Source organism: Equus przewalskii, chromosome 1, assembly GCF_037783145.1.
Source record: "Equus przewalskii isolate Varuska chromosome 1, EquPr2, whole genome shotgun sequence".
In the NCBI taxonomy this organism is placed as follows: Eukaryota; Metazoa; Chordata; class Mammalia; order Perissodactyla; family Equidae; genus Equus; species Equus przewalskii.
In genome coordinates, this window is record NC_091831.1 from 55,086,964 (window position 1) to 55,114,426 (window position 27,463).

At 35.6% G+C, this 27,463-nt stretch overlaps 1 protein-coding gene across 21 annotated transcripts in view; it reads right to left on the bottom strand.

Annotated features, from left to right (window-relative positions):
- CTNNA3 (catenin alpha 3) overlaps nt 1–27,463 on the bottom strand; it is a 1,517,748-nt gene that overhangs the window by 255,859 nt on the left and 1,234,426 nt on the right. The window lies entirely within an intron of this gene.

The following is a 27,463-nucleotide window of genomic DNA, read 5'->3' on the forward strand; positions in this document are numbered from 1 at the left end:
AAGACAGGTATGTCAAAAAGCATGATCTCAATATACAGTGAACATAGAAGAAAAATAGCCATGATCCTAAGGTCCCTTGGATAATTTAGTAAAGCAAACAAGATAAAATCATCAGATTCAGAATCCTGGTTTACTCAAAGAATCACAGTTTGATTGAGTCTAGGATCCTTGCATTAAAAAGAAGGCAGTACTACTTTTTTATCTTAATAATAAAATTAAAAAGTTCAAGTTATTATCTGATATATTGGGCTTATCAATAAGAAAGAGTTTCTTTAAGGTCTATTTTACAATTCCAGAGAAAACCCTCTGCTTGCATGAGAATATTTCTGTGGATGTTTACTATGATATTAATGTTGTTTTCAGGTAGCCAGCATTATACTTTTAGTTTAAATAAATATATACATTGGGGTACTCTGTTATTTTCACAGAGATTTACATTATGTGCCACTTAAAACTGCACTAAATAAAATAACGTAATATGTATTTTTGTAGTGCAACTAAGATATCAGTGTACCCTGAAGATATGTAAAATTCTATGATAAGCACACAGGGTAAACAAACAAACAAACAAAAAACCCCAATATAACAATATAATGAAGCTCGCAAAACAGTTCACACGTAGTTTACAAAATGTATTTAAAACATGATCTCACTGAAAATGATAGAATTACTTATAACATCTCTCTAGCATCCAGACCACTTTGTAAATACAGAAAGCCACAGTTCTTGGGTGGCTTACCCACCCATGCTGAAATGTTCTCAGATTTTACATTGTAGAAAGAACACTTCCCACAAACAGAGAGCTCTCTGGGGGCATCTACAGGACTAAGTGGTAACTCTCGGGGATGCAACGTTTTGGGAACTTTCGGTCATGCTGTACCATTAATGAATTGCCTGATTTATAACCAATGCAAATTTGGAGCTGGCTCCCTTCCCAGAATGCTTCTAAGCAGCAGCACAGCAGCAACAGCAACGCCATCGACACAGAAAAAGACAGCAGTTTGAAGAATTGAAAAAAATTGAAGTTTTGGCCAAGGCATAGAGATATAACGGATGCTGAGTTCCAAAGGAGGAGCTTGACCTCATGGAGAATACAAAAAGTGAAAGAGTAAAATTGAGTAATGTTGCACTTCAACCCTAGCCACACCAAACCTCTAAAAGGCTCCAGGTCCAGGGACAACAGACTTGGGCAGCGTCTGTGAAGACTTTTAGGGAGAGTGTGCTATGAGTATACAACCTACACCAAAGGGAATAATGGGAAGGTGCGCCCAAAGTGATTGAGGGCTAAAGCTTTCAATGGTGCTGTGGGGAAGACTGTCCACTCAGTATTTGCATAATTTATTTACATAATTCAAGTTTAGCTTCCTGTCAAGAAAACATCATTGAGACAACAAATGACAAGAAATGCCCTTTTTGCCCAACACTGTACAAATTGCTCCATTAGCATCTATAAATATATCATTTATCACAACTTCCTTCCAATTTTTTCCATTAAAATCATTTTCCTGTAAATTAAGGATATTTTTCTTTTACTGAGTTTCTACTTATAACTTCATAGGATATTTAGATTACCTTTAAATGGACAAAAATATTTATGGTAATGTTAGGTATCCTCATTTTTGAAAATGAATATAGAAAAGAAATCCTACACTCCCTGATTTCAAAGTATACTACCAAGCTATAGTAACCAAAACAGCATGTTACTGGCACAAAAATAGACACATAGATGAATGGAACAGAATAGAGAGCCCAGAATAAATCCCACACAGCTGTGGACAGCTAATTTTCAACAGGGAGCCAAGAGCATACAGTGGAGAAAGAAAAGTCTCTTCAATAAATGGTGTTGGGAAAACCGGACAGCCACAGGCAAAAGAGTGAAAGTAGACCATTCCCTTACACCATGCACAAAACTCAATGCAAAATGGATTAAAGACTTGAATGTAAGTCCTGAAACCATGAAACTTCTAGAGGAAAACATGGGCAGCATGCTCTTTGACATCAATCTTAGCAGCATATCTTTGAGTACCATGTCTGACCGGACAAGGAAAACAAAAGAAAAAATAAACAAATGGGACTACATAAAACTAAAAGCCTTCTGCACAGCAAAGGAAACCATCAACAAAACAAAAAGACCGCCTAACAATTGGGAGAAGATATTTGCAAACCACATTTCAGATAAGGGGTTACTATCCAAAATATACAAAGAACTCATACAGCTCAACAACAAAAAAACCAACAACCCAATTAAAAAATGGGCAAAAGATCTGAACAGAGATTCCTTGAAAGAAGATATACGGATGGCCAACAGGTACATGAAAACATGTTCAATATCATTAACTATCAGGGAAAAGCAAGTCAAAACTACAATGAGATATCACCTCACTCCCGTCAGAATGGCTATAATTTACAAGACAGGAAACAACAAGTGTTGGAGACAGTGAGGGGAGAAGGGAACCCTCGTACACTGCTGGTGGGAGTGTAAACTGGTGCAGCCACTATGGAAAGCAGTATGGAGTATCCTCAGAAAATTAAGAATAGATCTACCATGATCCAGCTATTCCACTGCTGGGTATTTATCCAAAGAACTTGAAAACACAATGGCATAAAGATACACGCACCCCTAGGTTCATCACAGCATTATTCACAATAGCCAAGACATGGAAGCAACCGAGGTGCCCATCAAGGGATGAATGGATAAAGAAGATGTGGTATATATACACAATGGAATACTACTCAGCCAGAAGAAAGAATGAAATCCAGCCATTTATGACAACCTGGATAGACCTTGAGCGAATTATGCTAAGTGAAATAAGTCAGAGGGAGACAGTCAAATACCATATGATCTCACACATAAGTAGAAGATAAAAACAGCAAGAAACACAGCAACAGAGATTGTATCGGTGATTGATTGGTGATTACCAGAGGCACACATGTGTGGTGATGGATTATAATTAGTCTTTTGGTGGTGAACATGATGTAATCTACACAGAATTCAAAATGTATTATGACATACATCTGAAAGTTATATAATGTTATAATCCAATCTTACGGCTATAAAAACAAAAATTAAAATTAAAAAGTTAAAAAGAAAAAAAAGAAAAGAAATCCTCATAAACTGTAGTGCTCCATATAGTATTCTAAATGTCTTCACTTGCTTTGCTACATCTGATATAGCATTACAGATTTAAAAATTTTAAATGCAAATAGGGATTAATTCATATAGCATACGAGCTAAATGAATTGCTGACTAAGCTATATTCTTTCTATGGCAAGGAATAATTATAACATTGTATTTGTACTTAAAATAGATATAAGCAGATGATTTCCAGCATAATTTCATTATTATTTTATAATAGAGTATGAGCTAAGCTGATGAGAAGAAATATTGAAACCATCTTGCAAACGTCAATGATCTTAACCTACCTTGGCTTCCTAAATCAGTTCTGGACTCACCTATCACAGACCATGAACTAATTCGAGACTCCAAAACTTTTTAATTCACAGCATTTTCAAGTGCCTAGGGCTGCAAGACAAATTTAAGGGAAAAAGAGTGCCTGAATGCCCAATTCACATTAATGGGTTTAATATGGAGGAAATGGCAGGCTACTGCTTTGCAAAGCAGATTTTCTGCTTTGGCTCCTAGCCATATTTACCTAAATTTCTTAGGGAAAATTTTTTTTCTTCCCTTCGAGCTGCTTCATGAAAGTGGAATTCAAGACATTATTTTTAAAGAGTTATTTAAAATGGGAAGTCAGCAGAAACTGGGGTTTTGGTTGATAGCAGCCAAAAACATTGTAAGGAACATTAGAGGCTGTGTAATTTTGCAAAGATTGTGTTTCTATGCATTGTATTCATCAGTCTACATGAGGAAAAATGATAAGAGAAAAAGATTTAGCAGACTGCACTGCCAGGGATGCTGGCAGTCTGCCAACCACACCGAGGTAGCAGCCATTCCACCTCCTTGACAGTCTGCAGAGCGACACTCCCTCCCCTGCCAATCAAAAGAACAGGCGCCCTCTGAAACCTGCAGCGCGCAGTCACACCTGCTCGAGGTGTGCTTGCTTTTCCTTCATACAAAATATTTGTGTATCTGCTAGCGGGAGGTGAAATCTTTATCTAGCACATGAATTGGAGAAAATAGCATGTTAATTTTTGACATGACAATAAAGGCATAAAATCTTCGTTAAGTGTATTTCACTATATTGCTTGTAATTGTTTACTGGAATGGGCTTGTTGCATTACATTTCTTTTTACTACATTATTTTATATATAGAGAGAGAAAGAGACAGAGAGATACAGAGAGACAGAGAGAGAAAAAAACAATACATTCTTCACTGTTCCTAGAAGTGGACATTGCCTCCTGTCTCTTACCGTCTCTTATAATACAGTTATTTGGTTAGGATAGCTTCTAATGTTCTATTATATGACTTATCATTTAGGTAGTTTAAGAAAGTGAGAGAGAGAGAATATATAGTGTCCAATTAGTGGACTTTCTGAACACAAATGGGAAAGGAAGAGAAAGAAAATAGTGCTTCCTTCTAATTTTGCAATGGGACATATTATCCTTGTCCTTTGGAACAAGAAGTCTATTTGCTTGAGGAACAGAGCAACCTCCCAGAAAGGAATTCATTCTACATGAAATAGAAGTGATGTGCATAATTGCTGCCCCAAAATGCACGTTGGCTGTCTGAGGGGTGAGGAGATTCTCAGTATAGTGTGATGATTTCCCTTGAAGTAGGGAAATCAACCAATTCCCTATAGACTTGTGACTCATGAGTGAGTCTTAGGGAAAAGGACACCTTCTGTTGTTGTGGAGTATAAAGCAATAGTTGAAAAGAAGAAAATAAAAGAAAGACCTCCTTCTAATTTGGCTTCAGTCCCCAGTGGAATCCGACGTGCACTGAGTAATGGACAAGAAATATCAGGGGTGATGGGACCTACAGGAAGTGAAAGTACCCAGAAAATGTGGCACAACTGTGGATGCTGGATGGATGCTTTCATGATGCAGAGCAGAAAACAGAATGATCATGGACAAATCTGAAGGGAAACAGCAACAGAGGAATAAACAGGTACTGGCATATTGAGTTACTATTTATTCATTCTTTAAGCCAACACAGGCAATATGCTATAACCCCTACATCTGTACCTCATTTGATCTCTATAGCAAGTCTTTAAATAAGATATTATAATCCCCATTTGGCAAATGAGGAAAGTGATTATTTAAGAGCAGGTGTTTCGAGGAAAGTACCCATTTATGAGTATCATCCTCCTTTCACACATGAAAACGTGCAGTGACTCTCTCTCAAGGAGCTCTGGAAATGGAAAGATTGGATTGTAAATCAATTTTAGAAGAACAAAAGCAAGAATTAATATCATTAACAAGAATTTATAAATAGAAAAACATATGGTAACTGTTTATACAGATGCCTAAGATGGTGGCGGAGAGATTGTTAGCTGCAAAAGATTTGAAATGAAATTGTAATTTAAGGTAAGATAAGGCATAATGAAATGATTAATAGTAGTAAATAAGAACCATTGAGAGAGGAGGGAACAATGAATAATATGAGAACTGTGACCAATACTTTAGGTAAGTATCAAAGGCTTATGTCATGGCTATACCCAAGAAAGAGAAGGAACATTTCAAGAATGCCTCTCCATGGTAAACATAGCACAAGTGATGACTTACACATTGACAATTTAATTCTGGAAAGATCTTACTCTCCCCCTCTGCCTCTCCCACACTACCTCTCCACCGTCTTTTTATACAGATTTGAAAAGTAGGAAGCAAAAGAAGGCAGAATTTCAAGCCTCATGTGCTTTCACTCCCAGTTGTTTTCTTACCAGCCGTAGCATAAAAGTTTTGTCATCACAAATCTTCCTAACAAATTAAGTGGAAGTTTGTTTTTTTTTTTGAGGAAGAACAGCCCTGAGCTAACATCCACCGCCAGCCAATCCTCCTCTTTTCCTGAGGAAGACTGGCCCTGAGCTAAATCTTCCTCTATTTTATATGTGGGATACCTGCCACACCATGGCTTGATGAGTGGTGCTAGGTCCACACCTGAGGTTGGAACCAGTGAACCCTGGACCCCTGAAGTGGAACACGTGAACTTAACCATTGCGCCATTGGGCCAGCCCCTGGAATTTTCTAAACTGAGAAAAAAAGGTTAAGCGATGTATCCATAAATACACAGTTAATAGGTTACAGAGCTGGGATTCAAACACAATCTGTCTGACTTGAGGAGCCATGTTTTATTTTTTATCTTTTTATTTTGAAATAATTGTATATTTAAAGCAAGTTGCAAGATAGTACAGAAAGGTCCCATGTACCCTTTACCTAGTTCCCCCCATGATTACGCTGTACATAACTATAGCATAACATCAATACAGGGAATTGCCATTCGTGCAAAGTGTGTGTATAGTTTCATGCCATTTTATCCTATGTGTAGATTTGTGTAGCCACCACCACAACCAAGATACAGAACTATTCCATATCACAAAGATTTCCCTCATACTACCCTTTCACAGCCATACCCACTCTTTCCCCTCAACTATCCCTAAACCCCGGCAATCACTAATCTGTTCTCCATTCTATACTTTTATTACAAGAATGCTATATAAATGGAATCATACAGTATGTGACCTTTGAGATTGACTTTTTTCATCAGTAGATGCTCTTGTAGTCCATTCAAGTTGTTGCACATATCAGTAGTTTGTCCCTTTTTATTGCTGAGTAGTATTCCATGGTATGCGCATACCATGGGTTGTTTAACCATTTTCATGTGGAAAGACATATTGATCATTTCCCTTTTTTGACTATTACAAATAAAGTTGCTCTGAACAACTATGCATATATTTTTGTGTGGACATAAATTTTCACTTCTCTCAAATAAATGTCCAGATATGTGATTACTGGGCCATAAGGTAAGTGTCTATTTGTGTTTTTGTGTGTTTTTTTTAAGAAACTGCCAATTGTTTTTTTCAGAATAGGGAGCCATGTTTTAATCACTCATTTTAGCGTTTCCTAAATGTGAACAAATGGCACTCACATTAGCTGTGATAGCCAGCCTCCAATGGTCCCCAGTAATCCCTGCCTCCCCCTAATATTCACAACTTTGTGTAATCTCCTTCCACATTTTACTAAGGTTGGAATGGATGGCCAATAGACTATGACAGAAGTGATGCTATGTACTCCCAAGACTAGACTATAAAAGACTAGCTTTTCTCTCTCTTTCTCTCTTTCTTTCATCATTTGTTCTAGAGGGAGCCATCTTGTGAGAAACCCTATGAGAGAAGCACCGTGGTGAAGAACGGAAGCCTCTTGCTAAAACCGCACGGGAGAATTTAGAATTGAACTCTTCAGCCCCAGTTAGGTCTTCAAAAACCATAACTCTGCCCAATACTTTGAATGCAACCTTATGAGAGACCCTAAGCCAAACTCAACTAGCTAAGACACTCCAAGATTCCTTACACACAGACACACACTGACACACACTCACACACTGTGAGATAACAAATTCTTCATTTGTTTTTGTTTTTGAGGAAGATTAGCCCTGAGCTAACCGCTGCCAATCCTCCTCTTTTTGCTGAGGAAGAATGGCCCTGACCTAACATCCATGCCCATCTTCCTCCACTTTATATGTGGGACGCCTACCACAGCATGGCTTGCCAAGCGGTGCCATGTCCGCACCCGGGGTCTGAACTGCCAAACCCCGGGCCACTGAAGCCGAACGTGCACACTTAACTGCTGCACCAGTGGGCCGGCCCCAAATTCTTCTTGTTTTAAGAGGCTAAGTTTTGTGTACCCGTTATGCAACCATAAATAGCAAATATATATTTTGATACAAGAAATGCAGCGCTGCTATAATAAAAACTTAAAATGTGAGAGTAGCTTTGGAACTAGATAATGAATGGGATTGAATAAATTGCAAGGACTTTGAGGAGAGTATTAGTGAGGTTTTAAAGTACCTTGAACATACTGTTCATAGAACTTTTAATTTTGTGGAAGCTGGAGGTGAGGACTTCAAAGAAAGTGAGGAAAATCTTACCAGGAACAGGCAGGAGAGAAAGAGAATCCTTGTTCTGTAGTGACAGAAAGTTTAGCTGAACAACTACCTGCAGAAATATGGAGGGTAGAAAATATGCTTCATGCACTGGATGATTTATCTAAGATTTCCAATTAGCGTGTTGAAAGTGCCACCAAGTTTCTTCTTACTGTTTAGAATAAAATGCAGTAAGGGAAAGCTAAGCTAAAAATGAGGGAGGGGACTGTTAAGCAAAATCTTATAATCTAAATAAGTTTAGCTCCAAGATTCCCGGTGTCTGTTAGATGTCAAACAAAGGTAATATTAAGAAACAGCTTCCAAACAAAGCTCAAAGCTAGGGAGCTCTGAGAAAAGCATATATAAAGATGAAGCAACGGTGTGCCTTTAAGACCTCAGAAAGATCAAAGTTTATACCTCAGACAAAAGGCCCTTTTTAACAGGGTGCCTTACAAATCCTCTCAATCAAATGAGAGTGGTTGAAGAAGATTTTAGGGGGCCAACCTTCAATGTGATGTGGGTCCTGGTAATAATTCTTTGGAAATCACACCTAAAGCACAAGCAACAAAATAAACAAATGGGACTACATCAAACTAAAAACCTTCTATACAGCAAAGTAAACCATTAACAAAATAAAAAGACAACGTATAGAATGGGAAAAATGATTCCCAAGTCGTGTGTCTAATAAGGAGTTAATATCCAAAATATATAAAGAACTCATACAGCTCAATAGCAAAAAAAACAAATAAGCCAATTAAAAACGGGCAAATAACTTGAATAGACATTTCTCCAAAGATGATATATGAAAGGCCAATAGGTACATGAAAAGAGGCTCAGCATCACTAGCCACTAGGGAAATGCAAATTAAAACCAAAATGAGATATAACCTGATGCTTGTTAGAATGGCCATCATCAAAAAGACAAGGGATAACAAATGCTGGTGTGGATGTGGAGAAAAGGGAACCCTTGCACACTGTGCGTGAGATTGTAAATTGGTACAGCCACTATGGAAAACAGTATGCAAAATCCTCAAAAAATTAGAAATAGAACTACCATATGAGCCAGTAATTCTACTTCGGGGAATACAAGGAAATGAAAGGAAATCCAAAGGAAATGAAGACATTAACTCAAAAAGATATCTGCACTCCCGTGTTCATAGCAGCATTATTTATAATAACCAAGACATGGAAATACCTGTGTCCATTAATAGATGAATGAATAACGCAGTTGTGGTATACATATGCAATGAATTATTCATCTATAAAAAAGCTGAAGCAATCTTACCATTTGTGACAACATGGATGAACCCTGAAGGCACTAAGCAAAGTGAAATAAGTCAGACAGAGAAAGACAAATACTGTATGATCTCACTTATACGTGGAATCTAAAAAACAAACAAACAAATTCATAGAAGAACAGATTAGACTTGTGGTTGCCAGAAGAAGAGGATGGGAGGAGGAGGAATTGAACAAAGATGGTGGAAAGATAAAAACTTCCAATGATAAGATATTATAATGATAAATAAGTACTAGGGATGTAATGTACAATATGGTGACTATAGCTGACATTGCTGTATGATGTATAGGAAAGTAAGAGCATAAATCCTCTGTGGTCTCATCACAAGGAGAAATTTTTTCCTTTCTTTTATTTTTATTGTTATCTATATGAGAAGATAGGTGCTCGCTGAATCCATTGTGGTAATCATTTCACGATGTATGTAAATCAAACTATCGTGCTATATGTCTCAAGCTTTTCCAGTAATGTATGTCAATTATTTCTCAATAAAACTGAAAAAAAGAAAAAAGAGAGAGAGACAGAAGGCCAGAGGTTTCTGAGTACAAACTACAGAAGAGAGCCTTGCATTTTTATGACCTAGGTTATTGTCCAATCAATGAGTCGTTAGACTTTTATTATTTTAATTAAAATTGGTTCACTTTAATGAGATAAAATATATTGATTCGCACTATTCTCTTCAGAGTCTTGATGGTTCTTCTAGAAAGTAGCAGTCTCCACCTTTCTCGTAGTACCCACAGATTTTGTTCAGTCTCTTTCTCTCGGCCTGATTCCTCTTTGATTTTACTTCTACATGACTTTTTCTTTTTATTCATGCTTCTAAGTAATTTTATGAAGAGGATACCCCACCCCTGAAAAGTATATAACCAAGAGCCACAACTACTCTATGTTTGATAAATTTAGAAAGGGTCCCTGCTCGTTCAAAATGTACTCATTCTCTGCATTGCTACTTACATATCTGGGCTCTTAGTTTCAATACATTTTAATTCAAACACTGTCATTTTGACCACACATCTAAAATGATTCTCTTATTTTACTATCTTTTTTCATTCATGTGTTTATTCATTTAGTAAAAAATAACTTAGGGCTTGCTGTGTATTAAACAAGTTGGATTCGAAAGAAAGAAGGAAGGAAGACAGAAGGAAAGAAAGAAAAAGGAAGGAAGGAAGAAAGGAAGGGAGGGAGAGAGAGAGGGCTAGAGGGAGAGAGGGAGAGAAAGAGAAAGAGAGAAAGAGAGAAAAAGAGAAAGAGAGAAAAAGAAAGAAAAAAAGAAAGAAAAAGAAAGAAAGAAAGGACCCTCCTCTCAAACGTCCTACAATCTAGCAGAAGGAATTGAAAACTACTAAGTTCACTAAAATGTTATAGGTGTTCATACAGCAGTAAGTATTTAAAAATAAAGCTCATTCTTTTCTATATGAGTATTTTCTTCCAGACAAAGTTCATCTGTTTTTTAAAGTTACTTGGTAATCACTGTCCTAACTTTCTTTTATTTATTTGATTTGGTGTATTTGAGATGTAGATAATTAGATATTTGGGTTACAAAGCTCACGCTATCATGCCCTCTCTCAGCTCTGAATATGAAAAAAAAAACTTCACAAAACGTCTATAATTCCCTTAAGGTGACCTTAGAATATCTTTGAACAGCATCTTTGGCTCACAATTTTTGTGTGTAATATTTCTGGGTATTAGGAAAATTCAATATGAGCCAGGTAAAACACGTAAAGAGTAAAAATCTAAACGTATGAAGAATACCAAGTAGCAGAAAGGATGTTACCATTCTTTTTACTACCCGTGTATAGTAGGTACTGCGTTATTCATGGAAAGTAAATCCACTTCCATGTTATTTTATGGAAACTCTCTGGAGCAAAATATGCTATAGAGTTTATATTCTTTTAGATTTTAGAAAACTGACATATTTATTTCTCTTTTCAGTACATTAAGGGTTCAACAACAAAAGTTATGATAATTCACACTAGATATGATAAAAGAAAAGACTATCAATAGCCTCATAACACTTTACACAAGTTTACCACCATGATTTACAAGAATAGCCTGTTTTTCAGAGTGTTGGGTGTTTCTTTTTGGAATTTAGAATTGTCAGTAAATGATTGCAAATCTTCATTTAGTCTATTTTACAGACAAGGAAATTGAGGCTTACAAATATAAGTTACCCAGCTTGTCAAGTATTGGCCAGGTATAAATACCCAAGGTCACTGTATGAATACTTAGTAGGAAGAGTTCAGTTCAACAGAGATTTATCCAGCGCAGATTCAAACTCCTGCTTGCCACATTTCATAGTCCTTGCTTTCCACTACCCCAGGTAGTGTCAGTTAGTACAAAATATATTCTCCACAAGGTTTGGTGTTTGGAAATGTAATATAGTATTATTCTGTTTGCATGATAATAATGTGTATTACAATAATTTTATTCTAGAAGATTTGCTTTTGTTAGGAATTTCCTTATTCAATTTTTGTTCCCACAAAATACTTATAGACGAGAATCGGACTCTGATGCAATTCTCACCTGCTCAGTTATGCTTAAATAACATAATTAAGAAGAGGATGCAATAAAGAACTTTGTAAGTTAACTAAGTTTTCATTAAAGTCCTAAGAAATTCCTAACTCCAGAAGGGAGGATGTGGCTCTCCTCAGATATGAGTTAACCATCAAACAGTGCTTTATAAGAGAGCTGAAATTTATAGTCCCAGCAGTTTTTCAAAAGCAGTCTAAATTTGGTTGCTAACTGTGATTTTCTTTATTTTCTGAATGCAACCTCATTTCAAAAAGTCTTTCCATACAGAATAATTTCATAATGGACAAAATTCGCAAGATTTACTGGATCATCAGTAAAGTACTTTCCTTCGCTTCTGATGAAGTCGTTCAAAATGTCCTAATAGCAAGCAGTCATCCCTCTGAAACACCGTAGGTGGGAGACCCTCCCAAAATATGAATGTTTAAGAATGTAACCTCACACAACAGGAGCTTGACTTCTTGGCTCCTGATTTTAATGATGTTTTCCCTCATTATACAGTAAGATAGCTTCATACAATATAATTAATGGTTTTAGTCACACACTCACTTCAGAGTAAAGGGCAAACAAGATGAAATGTCTGGAATGGGTGTATATTTTAAATTAATAAAATTATTTTATCCTCCCCATTTACAAGAGAAGCTCGCTGCAGAACTAAAGTAAATAAACTAGCAATTACTATCCAATTATCTACAAATACGTGTATGATTTAGCTCTATTTGTAAGGATGCCAACAATGAGAAAGTTGAGAGTTTCACAATTATCTGACAAAGCCCCCATTCTCTTTACTCCTCCTCCTCACTCTCAGGCTTCAAAAGATCAAATTATCACTGCTGAATAAATTATCTTAATGCTATACTACTGCTTCTAAGGAATAAATTGTTTCACCACCAAAAGAGAAAACGTGGTCTCAGCATCTAAACAGAAGCGAGGGATCCAGAGAGATCAAAAGAAATGCAACCTTCAGTGTGTGCTAATCACTGTATAAGTTTGAGGTTTGCAGAGTTAAATCCTGAAGAGACTGATGACTTCCCCCGAGGCTCAGATGTGGTAGAAATCCTGGACCACTCCTTGGTTTCAGCCTCTCAGACTCTGAACAGAGAACCCAGCTAAGCTGAACCCAGACTACTGACCTATGGAAACGGTGAGATAATAAATGTTTTGTTTGAAGTTGCTAAACTTGTGGTAACTTGTTATGCAGCAATAGACAATGAATACAATTACTATGTTTATTCATTAGAAAATTCAATACTGTAAAAATGTTAATCCTCTTCAAGTTAGTCCAGAAACAGATTGACATATATACAGTCACTTGATTTCTGACAAAGTTGACCTTGAAGTGAAGTGGGAAAAAAAGATTGATTTGATAATTAACAGATCTATAGGAAATCCACATGTGGAAAAAGGTATCTTTAGCTTTATCTCACGACATAGTCAAAAGTCAATTCCAGGTGAATTGCACATCTAAACATGAAAGGAAAAAACAATAGAGCTTCTATGCAACATCATGGCCTTGAGGTTTGGCAATTATTTCTTAAATAGGACAAAAAAAATCACTAACCATAAAAGAAAAGTCCGATTGATATATTAGATTTTATTAAAATAAAAATTATTTCTCTCCAGTCGTTAATGAAAAGCAAGCCACACAGTGGACGCAGATGTTCACAATACATTTATTTGACCAGTGACAAGCACATAGAATGTATAAGAATCTTATAAATCAATAAAAAAAAACAGACAACTCATTTAAAAAATAGGAAAAAGTCTTAAATAGGTACTGCACAAAATAGGAAATTCGAATGGTCAATAAATACATGAAAAGGTTCTCCGTGTCCACATCCTTGAAGGAAATGCATATTAAAATGCAATATTACTACACATCAACTAAAATGGCTAAAATGAAAAAGACTAATACTATCAAGTGTTGGCCAAAACATGGAGGAACTTAAAAACCAACTCTCATGTACTTCTGGTGGATATAAAATTGATATAAAACTTTACAAACTGGCAATATCTTCTCAAATGGAATACATCATACCTGATAACCTAGGACATTCCTAGGTTTGTATCCACTGGAAATGTATTCATATGTGTGCTAAAAGGTAGGTACAAAGAATGTTCATAGCAGCACTATTAGTAATTGCCAAAAACTTAGAACAGAAGACTTTTCTAACAAAGAAAATGAACCTTGCTAAACAACACGTCATAGTCGAATCTCACAAACTATTTTGAGTAAAGTAACCCTGTCGTAAAAGTATACAGACGTGATTTCATTTATATAAAAATAAAAAACAAAAAAAACTAATTTTTGACAGTTGTTATGGACTAAATGTTTGTGTCAACTCAAAATTCATATACGGAAACCCTACCCTCCAACGTGATGGTATTGGGGGGCCCTGTCAGAGGTAATTCGGATTAAATGAGGTCATGAAGGATGCCCTCGTGAATGGGATTAGTACCCTTACAGGAGTCACAAGAGAGCTTGCTGCTCTCTGCTCTCCACCATGTAGGATACAATGAGAATTCAGCAGTCTGCAACCCAGAAGAGGGCTTTCACCCAAATTTGACCATGCTGACACCCTGATCTCAGACTTCCAGCCTCCAGAACCGTGAGAAATAAGTCTCTGTTGTTTATAAACCACCCACTCTATGGTACTTTGTTATAGCAGCCTGAACAGTCTAAGATAGTGGTATAGAATAATGATTAATTTTTAGAAGCTTAATCACTGAGTGGGCACACAAGACATGTTTCTGGCGTACTGATAATATTCCGTTTCTTTTTTCATTTTTTTTTTTATTTTGAGGAAGATTGGCCCTGAGCTAACATCTGTGCCAATCTTCCTCTATTTTATTCAGGATGCTGCCACAGCGTGTCTTGACGAACAGTGCTAGGTCTGTGCGTGGGATCCAAACCTGTGAACCCCAGGATGCCAAAGCAGAGTATGCGAACTTAACCACTATGCCACTGGGTCGATCCCTCCTTTTCTTGATTACATGGTGTTTTCACTTTATAAAAAGTCACAAAGCTGTACATTTCTGATTTTCCACTTTGTGTATGTGTTATGCTTCAATAAAATATTTATCAAGTGGTAATCCAAAGAAATATATATTTGCTATATATCAGGTATGGCTCTTCAACAAGAATCCATCTGTCCTTATTAAATAGTGGGATTTCCTTTTCTAGCACCCCCTACAGAGTTAACCACACACACTCATAAACACACACACATCTGCAAATATTGTTACATTAAAGATACATGTGTGAAGGATGACTGATGAACATTGATCTCTGAAGAACTTTTACTGTTGTTGTGCACCCCACATGTATAACGTATGATCTGTAGTTTCTTTGATGTAAAAGATTTAATTTTTATAAAGTTATAAAATGATTTATTTTGATTGAGACTGACCTAAGTGAAATGGGAAATCCCTAAATAGTGACCTATAGCCTTCAGGCTGATAAAAATCATCATGAGGATAACTTGTTATTTTGCAAGGTGTGATAATCAGCTTCTAAAATGCTCCCCAATGATCCCTGCCTCCTAGTATTTACAACTGTGTGCATTCCCTTTCCCTTGAGTATAGGCTGAATCTAGTGGCTTGCTTCTCATGAATAGAACACAGCAAAAGCGAGATGTTGCTTCCAGATTAGTTATAAAAGACTGTGACTTTTGTTTTGCTCACGTGTGCTTTCTCACCATCTCAGTCCATTCTGATGAAGCCATGTGCTATGTTGTGAACCACTTTTTGGAGCAGCACACATGATAAGGAACTGAAGGTGGACTCTGTCCAACAGCCAGCCTAACAACCTGAGAGGAACTGAATTCTCCCAACAACCACATGAATAAGTTTGGAAGCAGATCCTTCCCCGGTCAGGACTTCAGATAGACTGCAGCCCCAGCTGACAACCTGACCAGTGCTGGGATGGATCCTCAGCCAGAAGACCAAGCCAAGCTATGTCCAGGTTCCTGACCCACAGAAAATGAAAGATGGCCAATGTCATTGTTTAAACCACTCAACTTTGGGGTAATTTGTTACATAGAAAGATAAATATATGATATATCAAACTATGCTACTTCTTTACTTTATTCTTTAAATTCTTATTTCCAATTTTAGTGCTTAACATATAATCATATACAATATAATTATATATAATCATATATTACATCTAAGTATATATCATATGTATATATACTTATATATAGTAATAGCATAATATTAATATATTAATACATACAAAATAATTATTTTATTTCTTCTTGTTATTAAAAATAACCGTATGTAACTTTAATTCAGTTATATTTCAAAGCTATTTTTGATGCCTGCTTTCATTGATCAGTTTAACACCCAAGAATAGTCAACTAGTTTTAAGTATATTTATAGTAATTTCTTTAGTAGTTCTAAGTGCATTGGTCGCACATTTTGTTAAGTTTGAAACAGATAAACAAGGAAACAAATCTACAAGGAACATATGCAATACATGAGTGGTGAAAGGAAGATATTCAAACGGTTGTGATAAAAATGAAACAAATTATGTATTATTTTACTGACCATTTATCACCATCTATCAGATCGATAACCTTTCTTATGCATGAATAAATTAAATATCTGTTATATTATTTTAAAGCATACTTAACTTAAAATATTTTTTCTTGTTGTCTATTTACTTTTACATTTGACACACTTATTTCTCATTTTTCATTTTGGAAAGTATGGTCACTGTAACTATGGAAAGGTCAAAGAAAATCTTAAGTCTCTCTCCTTCAGTTGCTTGTAGGCTCATTTCTAAAAAAAGACATAGATGTGTGTCTTCATTTATCTTTCCTTAATCCCTGTAAATTATGGAAAGTTATGGATGGAAAAGTAGATGAACAGATGGAGAAAATGAAGCATAGAAAAGCTCAAAGTCAGAGAAGTCAGAAGTAAACTCAAGTTTTTTTAACAGTCAAGTCTAACTTCTTAATTTATTTTTATTTTTTTCCCATGTAAGTAACTCTTACAGGATTAGGTTATCTAATACCAAAATAATAAGGTACAAACACATAACAAGTATATAAATTCTCAGGAAAGCTATGCTTAAGACTGGATATGTGCCAATAAATCTAAACAGATCTAACTTATATTTTGAATCTGCTGTAATTGTCTAAATATTTGGTAATATTTAATCTTTAAAATATTTCTATGGGGTGGACTAAGGGTGCACAATTTCTTAGTCTTTGTAAAATATACAGAGTTTGGGAAATCTAAAATAATAAGCATTTCATAACTTTCAATGAAAATGTAAAACTATCAGCAATAGTTTTTATTTTTTTTTTCTGAAATTATTCCCCGTCTTCACCCACTCTATGACAGTTAATCCAGTTTTCAGAGAAAAAGCACACGGCAGATACAAAGAAAAGTATTTTTCTAGGTTTATCTTTCTAGCATACTTGTGTTCATTTAGAATTTGTTCAGGTGTTGATTTTAAAAGTTCCTTTCTTCATGCATAATAGTTACATATATTTGGCAAGAACCTCAAATATCTAATCTATTTCCACAATTATAAAAACAGGAAAGAGGTTTTCCATTCAATCAATGGATGTGTTTATGGGGTCAAGGAGTCTTCCTCTTTATTACCAGTAGAAAAGTAATCTACAATGCTAGCAAAGGCTTGTGCCTACCCAATCTTCATTTAACAAAACGTGGCTTGCTACTTGAAATTTTAAGGGAATTGTATTTTGCAGGAACAAAAACACAATTGTTAGGATCATAAATGACTTATGTGATATCGTTTGCAGATTTTGTTAGTTTATCTTCTCTGGGCAGAATGCAAACTATTGAATGAATACGGGATATACCTTTCTTTGCAATTTGAAGGCATTATTAGCCTCATAGTCAACATTTGCTTCATAACTTTCTCAAAATACTATTTTCTTGAGGTCAATAATGGAGTTTTGTGATTTTTTAAAAAAATATATGAATATGTAGTATTCCAATTTCAACAATGATCTACAGTACTGGTGGTCCAGAAGTTGCCTTGCTAGGGTTATCTAAGACTCTTTACTTTTTTTTCTAGACGTGAAAAATTCATGTTTTACACCTGTGAGGGGAACAATGGTACAAAATGCTGATGGGATAGTTTCTGTCACTCATGCTTTAAATTGAGGGACTTTGCAACAAAAGGGGGCCTCTTAAGGCATTTTGCTAGTCTGTACAACCAGCCAAAGAAGGACTTCCTTCATGATATGTTTTCATGAAACATAAAGCTAAAATAGTGTGAGATGGTTAGTTTAAAAAGCAGTAATAAATGAGGCTTCAGGTGGGGAGGCATAAATAGTGGGGGAAAATAAACATTGGAGAATAATATATATAATCTGATCCCATTTTGGAAAACTAAAAGTTTATAAGCATTTATATTTGCATACATCTCCATAGAAAGCATCTGAAAGAACACATAGTAGTTATCTCTGGGTAATTAGACAATTGATGATTTTGTTCTTTTTTCTTCCTATTATTTCTAATGTTTCTATTATAAATATGCATTACTTCTTTAAAAATCGTGTAATCCAAAAAATTGTTTCTTTTAAGTGACCATGAAATAAACATTCACTTTTTCCAGTCTGAAAAATACTGTAGTAGATGTCAGTATTACATTGGTGAGTAAGATAAATGTGGCCTCTATTCAGGAGGTGTTCATAGTTTAATAGAAATGATAGAGTATCAACAAAGAAATTCTAAGAACACATAGTAAGTATAATCACAAGTTAGATATAGAGTTTTGTGAGAGCACATATTGAAGATATCTAACATAGTCCAAGAGCTAACCATGGCAAAGGAAGAGAAATAAGAACTATAATTATAAGAAATTCTTAAAAAGATGGCAGTTTTCATTGATTAACCATATTTCATTTCAAGTTTAAAATATAAAGTATGCTCATATTCTATTTCAACATTTTATTCCCTTAACCCTGGGGATGAAAAAGCTAAAGTACTATATGCCCTAGCCACAACCTCCCCGCACTGGGGTATCTTACCATTAAAATCAGTGGGTGGATTGTTCACATTTGAAAAAGCCTAATCCTACAATTGCTTTTCGATAACCTCTTTTGGTTCAAAAACCATGTTGGGGAAACCTCATAGACTTAGGAACTCTCAATAACAACTCATCATTTATCAACAACAAAAGCGTCATCATTTAGAAAGAAAATGAGGCAATTATCACATCACTAGCAGCATTCCACTGGTTTACTCAGAAATATTCTTTGAAGTGAATATTTCGTGATTGCTTTTCATCAAACATTTAAAGTATTTCCTTTATGAGTTTCAAGTGGCACTGATACTGGTTGGTTTGTTGTGTTTGTACATATTCTCTTCAACTACATGCACTGTTTGGGACAAGACATAATGCCGTGGCATATGTTGCTAAAGTATTTGTTTCACTGTTAACTTGGGCAGTTTTTCTTGACACAAAATCCTGTATATTTCCTTTGCCCAATATGTTCAGTTTAAATTTGTCTGCCTGCTATTCTAAGAGGCTATAAATATTCAAGCAGGAACAATGATAATAAACTATGACCAATCTAATATATATGTGTGTGTGTGTATATATATATATAAATGTAAATTTTGACAAATATATTGACTATAACTATGATACGTATTAAAAGATAAACCGAATTCATTAAAATTTTGAAGAGTTTATGATGTTTGAACAAATACCTGTTTGAATCGGGCAGCACTCTACCAAAAAGGGCTAGGAGTCCTCTGCTGACAGTAGTTAGAGGAAAAAGTTTTATAAAGCAGACATAAAAGTAAAGCAAGAAAATTATTTGATTGACTATAGCTTTAGTGGTTGCCTTATTTAGGGAAGACTAGTTGGCTATTTATGATTGATTGTTCTCAATTTTCCATTTCTTAACCTTGAGGCTGTTACAGGAATTGATTCTGGCTCAAGTTTCAGTTTGCCCATGTAAGTAGGTTGCCAAGGCATTACAACGACCTCAGTCTAATTGCCTCCTTGTTTAATTACTTTAACATATGTAACCTGTATTTCTGTATTTTTCTTATAATGGTAACTTATACATTGGCATATTTTTGCATCCAAGGCTGCTTAGTAGGAAAGTCTGGGTTGTAATTACCCCTTTATGCCTTTCTGTTCTCCTAGGGAACTACAGGATTCTAAAAGTCAAGGCCAATGGAAATGAATCACTAACATTTTAAATTAAATACCAAAATCGGGAAATGCAAATCACAATTCTGATATCAACAGTAATTTATGCAAGTAGCCCACTTACAATTATCACACTTGATTTTTCTGTTCATAAAACAGATATCTTAACCTTAAGCATTGCATCCTCCATATGTGTTTCCATCTTTGGGCTTTTGAATATACACCAGCCAGGCAAGACAAATAATACTCTTTATAATACCTACAGCTCCCTGTGAGAACCGAGTAGATAGCCTACTGGGTTACCAGATGCACCACAGTACTACAAAATTAAAGGAACAGATGCTCTTCGTTAACCTTATTTTCTAACAAAAAATAAACAAAGTTTTAAAAATAGAGATTGAGAGGAAACTCAGAAATCTAATATCTCCAAATATTGGGAAGTTTGAAAGAGAAGGATAATTGAAAGTGCTGGTTAAAATCATAAAAGTAAAGATGAAGGGAATATTCTTTGATAACAAAGACAGACATCAGGAAGCAAGGGATGAATTTTGAGCACATAGATATAATGCATGGTGGTAAATATGGCATATGCAACAAAGAACAGGGAAAAAAGTTATCTAGGCAACATTAAAAATAACTTTTTAAATTGCTGAACTACAATGCTTGCTATAATATAATCTGTCAAACTGATTTTAAAAACAAGAAAAGAAACTGTTCAGTTCAGACAGGGTAAAAACACCTAATTTTAAGGAAATTGCAATTTAAGGATTTCAATACAAATAATGACAAAAATAATGTTTTATATGTAGTGACCCACGCATTGCCTTATAAGTAAGAATGATAAACTATTGGGAAGATGAAGAAAAATGAGGAGCTCTTCAAACTCCCTCATATTGCACCAGATAAACCACAACCAGATAAACAAAATCTTAAATTTTCTTTGTCTTCATAAAAAGGTTAAAAAATAGAAGACACACACCCAAGGGAGTGAATGTAAAACTGGTGAAATTTGAATAAGATCAATGGACTGCTTCGCTCTTCATTTCCTGGTTGTGATAGTGTACTGTAGTTATGCAAGATGTTACAGTGGAAGGGTACACAGGATTTCTCTGTGTGATTTCTTTCTACTGCATGTGAATCTACATATATTTCAAAATAAAAGTTAAAACATAAAATAAAGAAAAATAAAGGATGACCTGTATAATCGTATTATAGTTACTGTTCCAAGTATAATTTGTTCTTATAAATTTCCTTTAAATGGTCTTATACCCTATCTTTGAGGATATAATTAAAACCCTGGGCTAATATAATACAAAATTATTTAAAATTAGTGAACTAGGAGAATAATCAAGGACCCTGAGTGAGAGTATTATATGACTATGACCTGAAAAGAATAACTCAATAAATCTTAAAAAAGATATTAAGCCACTTGTAACCACACAGCTGAAGAAAGAAATCAAGAATCAAAATACCAGAGGCCATGAATCAGATGAAAAGGGGGAAAACCCAAAAAACTGTTTTAAATGTTAACTGGAGCAAAGGGCATTTGTAAAATTTTTTAAAAATATTAAATAGGATTTTAAAATTCCAAATACGTGGCAATACTCAAAACTAATGTAAAATAGGTAATAAACCCAAATGTAAAACTCAAGACCATTTAGCTCCTAGATCAAAATGTAGGAGAATATCTTCACAATCCTGGAGTAGAAAAAGGTTTTTCTGATTAATTGATTTTATTTTATTTTGTACAAGATGCAAAGAAAAACACTAACCATAAAAAATTATGAATTGATTTCACAAAATTAAATGTTTCTGCTTATCAAAAGACACTATTAGAAAATGGAGAAATAGACCTCAGACACAGATTGGGGACACAAATAAAGTCACAGTCCTCATTTCCAATAAGGGGTTCCTATCAAGAATATACATATAAAGAACTCCTACAAATCAACAACTGAAAATATGAAAAAATTTGATCAAAAAATAGGCAAAGGATTTGAACAGATACCTAAAAAAGACACATGAATAGCCAATAAGCAATGAAAAGGTGCCCAACATCCTTAGTCACTTGGAAAATTCATATTAAAACCATTAAGAGATACCATTTTGCACTCACTAGAGTGAGTAAAATCAGAAGGACTGGCAATAGTCAGCGTTAAGAGTGGAGAAATCCAAACTCTAATACATTGCTTGTGGCAGTATAAATATTTTGGAAAGGAGTTTGGGAATTTTTTAAAATATTAAATATATATCTACCCTATGCCCTTGCAATTCCACTGCTAAGAATGAAATTTGTGAAGGAGAAATAAAAATTCCACAAAATAATGTGAATAAGAACATCCATAGTATCCTCATTCAAAATAACCCATAAAATGAAAAGAACCTAAATGTCCTTTAACAGGAGAATGGATAAACAAATTGTGGCATATTAATACAATTGAATACTACTCATCAATAAAAAGAAACGTGCTATTGATATGAGCAGCAACATGGATGAATCTAAAAATACTATGATGAGCAAAAGTAGACAGACCCACACACACACAAATAAATAATTCATAATATATAAATTTCATCATGAAGTAGATTTATTAGAAGTAATACCTTTGGATTTATAGCTCAACTTGTTCATGAGAAAATAATGAACAATTAACCTCAGATTTCCAGTTGCCCTCAGGATTCTCTATTGTCAAAATCCATACCAATCTTAAACTTCTTCTATTGATTTTTATCTAGATTTATTTTCAAAAAGCAGTACAAGTGAGCACTGAAATGAATTTTCTCTAATTCACTTTGATGCTATTGACATTGCATCATACTCTGTTTACACAGCATACACAAATATTAATATTTTGCAGACCGTTCAACTCCAGACCTCTGAATTTACCTGGGAGAATGATTACAGCACTTAAAATTACTAGTTGAAATGTGAAATTTCTGTTTACTTCTAGAAACTTTGCACACCAATTCTCACTAGACATAACAATGACAAGGCAAAGAGTCTTGTTAGTGCAAAAGTATAGGACACCAGCACAAAACTAGTTCATACTCTTGCAATAAAAATATCCTCAGTGGCACAATAGTGGCATAATAGGGGATTCAAAATGGCAGGTGCAAACTTTCTGCGTATCCAGATATGTTGCAGCTCTAATAAACTCACCATTTTATCATGATCTTATCAGCAGGTGACTATTGCTCCCCAATCCAATATTCTACAGTGACTCAACTACTCGTCATCTGTGCTTCTATTGTTTCTTCTTCTCTTGTCATTACAAACTCTACATTCTTTCAAAATTTATTTATGTTTATTCAGAGCCTTTCCTGTCTAATAACGTCAACCTCACTAATGCTTTTTCTCTTTGTGTCTTCTGGCTTCTGTATGGCTTCTCTATTATTGCTATTTCTGTGTGACTTTTTATATCACTCACAAAAGAGGATCTGACTGAACCAGCCAGTTAGCATAGATGTCAGAGAATACCAGGGATGGTATAGACCGCTCCTATTTGTCTACCTTACAGACTATTGATCGTTCTACATGAATGACTCTGGATGAGAAGTTGGCCCTGCTCCAACTGCAGAGTTACATGGGACTGAACACAGTAATTATGCATCAGAAATCCCTTAGAAGGGAACTGTGAAAATGCCAGGCACACAGAGCTCTCCAGAAAGAACACTGTAGCCCGAATCCACCTTGCATGGCCTGCCCCAATACATTTATTTATTAGGGTGTCTTTCAGGGGCATCTCTTCTAGTCCACTGATCTGTCTTTGTGTTGGTAAAGCAATGCCAGAAGACTAACACCATGCCTTTGAAACTCTTTAAATATCTGACGGTTGAAAATGCCCCCTCATATTCTTCATTTTCTAAATTTTCTTAACCATTTGGTGGATTTGTTTTGTTAGGAAGGAATTTTAGAAAAATTTTGTCAGTTTCCAAAAATTACACCTTGAAAATTAGGTTCGAGCTGCATTTTTATAGGTTACTCAAGGATATATTGGCATCTAAACTATTGAATCTTTTCAACAAGGCACTACAGTAAAGCAAAATCTATTGAACCAAACTCTTGTAATCCAGAAATTCTAATATTTCCAAGTGGCAAGCTGAAATTAAGCAAGAAAATGCCACTAGCAATATGGCTCAATAGCTACATAAGAAATATTTTGTGATATTTCAGTATATCAAATGATTTGCAAATATAAGAATGATATCAACTCTCTAACATGATAGTTCAGAGACTGGAAATATAAATACCGTTTGAATAATAACAAAGTAATGTCTTTGGTAAGCATTTACTATGTCCCAGAGTTCCAAGCGCTTGACATGCAGGGAGCATTTAAACCTCAGTGGGGGATTTATCAACCCGATTTACCAAATGAGGGAACATTTGCAGAGAGGTTAAGCAATTTCCTAATGTAACACAGCTGTTATATAGTGGAACCACAATTTGAACTCCAAGCAGTTTGCCTGAAGACCATACTCTTAAATATTATACTCAACCCATCCAGGAAACATGAAAAGCATCAATTTAATCTAGTAGAAGCATTTCTTTGTGACATATATCAACTTTTGTGTGTGTTAAAGAGAACTTTATAAAGAATGTGAGGTTTTGTGAGAAGAAAACTCAATATATTATAAGATTATTTATATTTCCCAAATCTTTACATGATTGTCAAAATAAAGTATCATAACCAGGGGCCGGCCCTGTGGCCCAGCTGTTCAGTTTGCATATTCCGCTTTGGCAACCCTGTGTTCGCCAGTTTGGATCCCGGGTGTGGACCTAGCACTGCTTGGCAAGCCATGCTGTGGTAGGCGTCCCACATATAAAGTAGAGGAAGATGGGCACAGATGCTAGCTCAGGGCCAATCTTTCCCAGCAAAAAGAGGAGGATTAGGAGTAGATGTTAGCTCAGGGCTAATCTTCCTCAAAAAAGTAAAATAAATGAAATAAAGTATCAAAACAAACCTGCTAACTTGAGAACATATTTTAAAGTTTGCCTTAGGCATCAAAATATTTTAAAATGTTAATCAATTTTTAAAATCATCACCCTAAATTGCCATTTTGCAGCTTTCTTTTTCTTGATTATCTTTTTTTTTTTCTTTTTAAGATTGGCACCGAGCTAACATCTATTGCCAATCATTTTTTTTTTTTCTTTTTCTCCCCAAGGCCCCCCAGTGCATAGCTGTATATTCTAGTTGTGGGTCCTTCTGGTTGTGCTATGTGGGATGCCGCCTCAACGTGGCCTGATGAGTGGTGCCATGTCCATGCCCAGGATCTGAACTGGCAAAACCCTGGGCTGCCGAAGTGGAGTGCATGAACTTAACCACTTGGCCACGGGGCCGGCCCCACATTTTTCATCTTAATATTCCTCTCTAATTTTTAATTTCAGAACAAGTCATTCATTCATGTATTCACTCAAAAACTAGCTACTTAGTATCTACTATGTGCCAAGCATCTTGATGCCATAGTGAGAGAAAGAGATGTGGAGCCACAATCTTGGCTTCCCTAGAGTTTACAATCTAACACAAAATCTGATAAACAGTTGTGATCAGTGCAATGATTGGCATGTGTGAGGTGCTATGTGAATACGTAGGAGTAGCTAATTCATAAGTAGGGTTGAGAAAATGTTTCCAGAAGGAAGTGACATCCAAACAGATCTCCAAGCATGAGTAAAATTATTATAGAGAAAGGATAGAGAGGCCTGACAGAATGACAAAATGACTAAATGTCCAGAAGTGTTAGGACTGGGTGAATAATTTGGAAAGGGACTGTCAGATGTTGATGGCCAAGTTTCTGGCTCCAGCGATCAGGTAATATTAATATTTCCTTAACTTCTCATTTTTAAACTATTTTTATACCCATTGTCTCCATTTAACCTGAGAACAATCTTTTGGGAGTACAAAGGTATTTTCCAGCTGAAAATATAAAGGGTTTACATGTTTCTCCTAAAGTCTCAGTTGAGGGGAAGGCGCTTAGTGGAGAGCACAAACACTTAAGTTCTTTTTACCATCATTTCTACCCAATCTTAGGACACATGTCTAATTCTACTGTCTAAAGTGCAATATGTCTCCTTTTACTCTATGTTGCTATCTAAATTCAGGCTGAAGTCATATTATCCCCTTTGTTCTCTAATGTGGAAATTGCTAACTGGCTCTCTTGACAGGAGCAATCCATCATTGCATCACGGCTGGCAGAACAATTTTGATCAACCACGTGAGCACCCTTATCGTTACCACCAATCACAAATGCACATTAATATTTTGTGTAAGGACCAAACAGATGCAGAAAGACAACGCCACTCTTCAAAAGGCTTCTGCCGGCCTCTTTCTTGTTTTGTCATCCTCCCTTTTGTTCTCTAATCCATATTGATATTTAGCAAGTTTTGCTCATATGTTTTAATCGAGATATAAAGGTTCATCTGATCACTGAAAGGTTGTGCATGGTCATGAGAATCCCTTTGTAATAGCTGCAGCTCCATGTACCTACACTGCCCCCGTACGAAGTTAGATAGGAGTGAAATAACCAATGAGGACTCCGAAGCCATAGGGGAATTTTATGGAAATGGCGGCAGAGGTCACCACTGCTCTAGCTCAGCATGAGGCAGGCACCTCAAACTGGTTAAATTGTATCCACCCCAGTACTGGTGCTCTGAAGCAAATGGTAGAACCAGATGACGCCTCTCTGACTGCAAAGCAACTCCATATTTGCATAAAATATTGGCAGGATTCTGGGAAAATAGAAAAGCTCTGGGTTAGACTTCTATTCCTGTCCCTTGTCTCCATATCAGGACCACCCTGCAAAACCAGACAGTGCAAATGAACACTGACCTGAAGCTAGAAATCTTAGTGACAGGAGCAGCATTTTATCCTTGATTTGTTTCCTTGGATATTAATCCCTGTCTTTATCCACTGAAATTTCTCCAAATTCCAAACAAGCAGAGTTATAAGCAGGGAAAAGCAGAATAGGTAAATGGCTGGAAGTTTATACTTAGAAAACCTTTGTAAAACAAAGTGCAATGTCTAGCAGACCGTTCTGTTTTTTCTTAATCTTACCTTCTTATAATTGAGTTTAATTGTGCTTTGTAAATTCTTGAGGATAGTTCAGAAGTACTGAAATTAATCTCCCACACCTCCATATCCAGGAACTCTGTGTAGAGCACGAAGATCGTTTTTACCTTAGTGATTAGTAAAGGCCGTACAGGCAGCACAATGAACACTGGCTTTGCAGCCCGTTGGACCAGTGGCTATTACAGTGACTTTGAGAGAATAATGTTAAATTATTTGTTTCCTTTCCTGTCAATAAAATGGTTACTTAAATCCCTTCCTGAAGGGTTTTTTTAAGGGTGAAATGAGAGAATGGACACAAAATTCCTGTCAGGGAGTGATGGCTCAACAAAACTTCCTTCCCTCAGGCTGGATTTCCTTAGCAGCAGCTCAAGGGTATAGCTTTTACCTCA